The following is a 6,000-nucleotide window of genomic DNA, read 5'->3' as shown; positions in this document are numbered from 1 at the left end:
CAAGCTGAGAAACGGATTGCAGCAGATTTTCTTCCGAGATGTCTGGTGTCTGGAACTTTGATCTGTGGGGTACGCGGTTTCGACAAGCGGCTCTGGAATGAAAAACGTGCGGCTGGGGGTTCGCGTGAGAGCGTTCAGTCGAGCATAGATCGCGTGCAGTTTACGCGAAGAGATAAACCTTCTCTCCGGGATATCTATGTTTTCCCTTTAACCCTAGCCACGACCCTGTCTCTTTAATAAACCTTACTTCTGGCTGGATGTTGTTGCAATGACATTCTCTGGCTGCCTTATATACGTGTTTATTGGTATGGAAAGCGCGCGCGTACATTCGGATGTACACCGATATCATCGTACATCCGAACAGTGTACGATTGCAGTTGTCCATGAGCGAGTGAGTTGTTGGTTGAAAGTAAACGGTGCGATTAATAACGATTTATCGGGAGATGAAGGTTTTCTCAATCGCCGACATTAATAAAATATACTATCGTGGAGAAAGGCACGTGGGATCGAGTTGGTGGTTAGGTGCTTTTTTTTCGTCTTACAAAAATGGAATCCCAACAAAGTAAAGCTTCTCGATTTCGATGAAAATTCCAGATTTGGGGGCAGAAATAATCGCAGAAACGACGCGCATTTCTCTCGGATAAAAGTTCGTAGATACGTTTCTCTTGGATCTCGGTGACGATAAATGCCGCTCTGTGATTCTCCCGATTCTCGCTCGATTGAGCTTTCAAATGGCCATACAGGCAATCGTGTATCGTTAATGGATAGCGATGTTGGCTACACAGTGGTCCTCGAATGCGATCGGGAACTATTCCAAGAACTATTCCAATGGATTCGTCTTACGAGACAGTGGCGCCTCGCGTCGTTCCTCCTTCCTTTATTGCCGGCCATTCTTCGTTGCTTGTGCTGGGATTCTTTGGAATCAGTGTTCATCGTGTTGTTGTAGGAAGTGGCTGAGTGCGACGAGAATTGAAATTAATCGTGCTTCCAGGAGTCGCGCAACGCGCTTCTCCTTTATACGTACGATTGTTGAGTTGAACGGCGCCAAATGCGAAAGATACCATTCTGTTCATCGTTTTCGAACGGACCACTACCTGAAGACAAAACTCGTCCCGTTTCGAACGAGATTCGCTTTCCTCCTCTCCCGCTATTCCCTCGTTCTTGTCCATGATCGGTCGCCGAGTATATCGGCAGTCTCGCAAAGTATCTGCTCGTTGCAAACATAGTCAGTCGCCTTTCCAAATCGTATGCGAACGCGAGTACCGTTCCGAGTACTTTTCGGCTTCATGAATATTCGGCGAAGCATCGCTGTCGCGCCTTTCCGAATCGAAAAGAAACGACTATAGGCCGACTACAACAAGCTTGCCTCGTGTTATCTCCACGCATCAATTTTCGAGAATTGAAGCGAACTTGGAGTTCACTCGGAGTGGCGACACGGCTAGTCAAAGTCTAGCGAAGTTAAAACGCGACAGATAGAATTGACCAAGGGTGGATGCAGGGTCGCGTTCAGTCGGGAGGCTGAAACACGGCGAGAGAGGCAACATCTGAAAGAGAGAAGACACAAGGAGAAGGTGTTGGCCAAGTCCGCCTGTATTGTTAACCGCCCTGATTTTATTGGCCCTTTATATTGCCTTCGCGCTTCTCTTCTTCATTTTTCGATCCGACTCTCTTCCTCCGGCCGCCGGGGGCTCCTCTTTATTTCCCTGTTCTTTATTTCAACAGCGTTTCGTCTCCCGAAACGTGCTTCGGTGGTGCTCGGAACGATTTTTACGAGACTTACAGAACGATTGTTTACTACTTGCCTGGAAATTGCAACCTCGTAACATAGTGTAGCACGTTTTATCGAAATATTCGGAGTAAAAACCTGAATGACAACGATCTCACGGAATCGATATTGAAATGCATCGATGCGTGCTTATGGTTTGCATCTACCTACCTCCACTCGATGAGCGCATAATCCAGCAGAAACCGATGACTGTTCGATGAGACGAGATGCATTGAAAGAAAACCGAGGGGAAGAAGGGAAACGTCCCGGTCGAGTGACACAAGCTCTATCCTATACATATTTATGCCTGTGACGACGTTTGTTTCCGTTTCGTAGAACGGAGCTTGGTCTCGTGCGCGCGGCGACAGATCGTATTGCTGATAGAGAGAGTGGTCCTTAATTGGACAGGTGACATTTCCTCTTCAGTTTTCTCGCGTAATTCTCCGACTCACTGTTTCTTTGCCAAAAGGATCGTTTCTTCTCACGAAAGTTATTCCTGTCGCTGTCCAAGTATACGTTTAAGGTCGATCTATCAATGTATTTGATATTTCTTTGCGATTCATTCCGAATGAAAAAATTTTCCTTCCTATTCGTTTCTGTGTAATATTTAATGAGTAAAATAATGTCTCGAGTTAATAGATGCCGGTGAACTCGAATAGAGACGAATGAAAGATTCAGAAATGATTTCGAAGAATGATTGGGGGAGACCGCTTGGTCCAAACCGGCCGAATATATCGTGTCACTGCGGGTTTGAACTCTCCGTTCAACAGGTAGCGCTCTCGTAGTCTGGGTTTGCCAGCGACCCGGCCCTCTCCATTATATTCATATCATGTAAATGCATCCTACCGCTCCGACTGCCTCCCATTTTCCACCCTTGTGCCAGGCCAGATGCGAACCTGTACCGAACAGACAGAGAGGATGCGAATACGTTTATGAGTTGACGAACGATGAATAAAGAAAAACAGAGAAAAAAAGAGAGACGGATTGGAGGAGGAGAAAATTGGTTGGAAGATAAGAAAGTCGGAAAAAGAGATGGAAAGATAAGAAAGAGGTACATCGAGATCGAAAAAGATAGTAGAACGCCACTTTGCATTTATTCTAATAGGATAATACTCGGTACCTTGGCACCCGCTCGTGGCACCTCGCTTAGTACAATAATTCCTGGGGACCATGTCCGTACCTTCGATTATCTTCGTCGAAGGACGTGTTTATTTTCCTTTTTTCTACATGAGGTAAGCGTATTCGTGCAGGTATGTACGCGCAGGTACCGTAGATGTTCAGTATTGCTGCGTGGGCGACACGCATATACATACGTCTGTCTATCTTTTAACACTCTAGTCTGCTAAAAGGTATCGGCCATTAATTTTACTTTTTGCAGCCCGGGATATGAAAATCGAAAAATTTTTCTTTAATTTATTTTTAACTTTGTAATAAACAATAGATAATAATAATTATATTTCGAAGAGGATATTTGTAAGATTATGTTTCATACTCTACTTCGTGTGATTTCTTTCTAAAACTACTATAGGTATCTGTGACAAAATTCAATTTTGCTGTTATCGTCATGTATATCATTTGTACGACAAAATACTGCATATACGAACTAAATGGTGTTACAACAATGATGAGTATCGTTCGTGATTTGTTATTGCACACAATGGTTTGAGAAACAAAATGATCATATAACATCAGTACATATTGCTCCAACTAACACTGAATATTGACGGATAAAGATCTCTATTGGCTGATTTTAAAAACCGTCAGGTTTTTCAGAAAAGACTTTGAAAATGTGGTTTCAAAACTTCTAGGCCAGAATTAAATGACATTTTTATGTCGATTGGATAAAAAATCATCAAAATTATGTTAAAAGATTCATAGAAATTAGTCCTATCTCCAATGGTCGTTTCATCTTATTTTTGTGCTTCATTTACGATCGCAAAAAGATTCAAAGCGAGATTGAATTCTTGGTTTAAGATCATAATTTTACCGATCATTCATCCGGATAAAGAGACTTTCGTTTTCTGATAGATACGACGATAAGCCATGAGTTGTTGATGTCCAATTTCTTTTTGCATCCTGTTTTCTCGTAATTTTCGGATCCGTTCGTTGCTGATCGGTAAAACGGTGGAAGTGGCCGGTTTCGCCTGATCCCAATTGAGACCTCGATTTCGCCAATTAGAAGAGAAATGCGCGTATTACATCGATTAACCGATGGAATCTTAACGAGTTTCACAAGCGATTATTAAAAGTCGATAGTTCTGAACGAGCGCATTTACTCGCACCGAGCTGCTGAACGGAACCAATCGAGAAAAAATTGTGGTAGGAAGAAGATTAAGAAAAGAATCAGAAATGAGGGGAAGTGAAATTTGTAATTATCATGCAGAATGTAATCGCGGCTACATCGAGGCAATGTGAGCGAGCAATTATGTCACATTTCGGGTATCGATATTATTTTTCAATTTGATGCTGATGGAAGTACATGGTTGCTCGCGACGACGATGATACTCGGTTGATTTCGTTGGTTCTCCTCCGTTTTTCCTTACTCTTCCCTTCTTCGTGTCGGTTTTTTACTTGGTTCTTGTTCGCGACTCCAATTAACGAACAGGGACACGCACCACGGACACCTATGATTAGCTGCTTAAGTCTGCGCGATGCGGATATTGAAATCGCACATTGGTGTAATTACGAAAAAAGAACAGCCAGGTACTTAGTGAACTTGGACTAAATTACCGCTGCGCTAAGTGGCTTCTACTTCGTTTATTATTTATGGAATAATGATGGCAACGCTATCTATCTGAAATTAGCCATTATACCGTTTAGGCCTTCTCCTCCTCGTAGTTCTACTATCGCGTTGTATGCGTTACCGTCTGTTGTTTAGTACAATGATTTTTTTATAAGGCTAATAATCCACTTTGCAAAATCCATTTTTCTACCGTGGTACTTCTACCGTGCTTGGTTGCTGTTCCTACGATCTCATTTTATGTTCATTTAGTACGATGAAGGATGATCATGCGATAAATACGAACAACATTGAATTTTATTATCGTGACACCTGTCGCGTATAATTTCTATGCTGAAAAAATTATTCTGATAGCTGAAGAGTAACGATAAGAGTAACGACTGATAGATAATAACTAACAAAAAAGAATCAACACCCACAAAACATCCTAGTGTCACAATTTCCAAGCAAAATCGGGAATCGCGATTAAAACGCAAGTTAGACGATTAGTATGGAGAAACGGTGCATCGTACGTGACTAAGCGTTTTCCTACTTGTCGTGATACCACCAGGGCTGCGTGAGGACCATTAGTTATTTAGTATTATGGCCCAGGAACGATTCGAATCAATTTGGATGTTCGTAATCCCTGGTATATGTGGATTTCATGTCTTCTCCATATATCACCGGATGTTGGCTGTGTCAAACGATACAGACCAGGAACTAAGTCGAAAGAGAGATGAAAATTTTCTTTATTCGTACATATTTGCGAATTTTTTTTTGAGAAGAAACAATGCTGACGAGGTCGCAGTTTCGATGGGTCTATTCAGTTTTTCCGCGCGAATCAAATTAAATTGTTTTTTAAATGGAGATCTCGAGGGTTTGCGGCGTTAATTGTTCGGCTTTTGTATCGAGGCAAATTGCACAGGAGGCAGGTAAAAAGAAGCAAATGGCGTCGCTGCGATCGTGCGTCTCGACCGGGACACAATGACGCAGTGAATTGTGTCGAAGAATTTGCATATATGTAAATCGAACGTGGCTCGCATCGACGTGTACTGTAATTATCAATTATTTTCACCCGTTGTGTTCGCGGTGTTAATTTAATCCGGCGCGTCCCTGTGTAAATGACTTTTTAGTTTTTTCGCGGCCCGTTCACTTCATCGATTAATTTATTTCTCATTAAAAGATTTTAAATTTTCCTTGGTTGAACAGGAAAGAAAAAAAGCAATGACGCTAGCGCAACTTTAAAATTTCGTATCCAGTATTTTCCATTCGTTGCATCGTCGCCAACTTGATGTTGTTATATACAAATATTTTACGATTACGAAGCTAGCAAAGCAATCATGCCTCGGAGTTCAGAGAAACGGACAGAATTTGAACGCGACGGTTGACCATTTAGTCGGTCGAATCACGTGCATCAGGAACTTTTGCGCGTGACTCTTGCGTACCGTGATTTTCTCGTGGCTGCTCTGTTTCCTGTTCCCCGGTTCTTTCACGTTTTCTCTGTCCGATTATGACA

The 6,000-nt window shown here is 42.3% G+C and overlaps 1 protein-coding gene across 4 annotated transcripts in view; it reads left to right on the top strand.

Annotated features, from left to right (window-relative positions):
- LOC122527920 overlaps positions 1-6,000 on the top strand; it is a 309,050-nt gene that overhangs the window by 119,903 nt on the left and 183,147 nt on the right. The gene's annotated exons all lie outside the window — the stretch shown is intronic.

This window comes from Frieseomelitta varia, unplaced genomic scaffold, assembly GCF_011392965.1.
Source record: "Frieseomelitta varia isolate USP_RPSP 00005682 unplaced genomic scaffold, Fvar_1.2 scaffold_239, whole genome shotgun sequence".
In the NCBI taxonomy this organism is placed as follows: Eukaryota; Metazoa; Arthropoda; class Insecta; order Hymenoptera; family Apidae; genus Frieseomelitta; species Frieseomelitta varia.
This window is presented reverse-complemented; position numbering and strand designations above follow the sequence as displayed.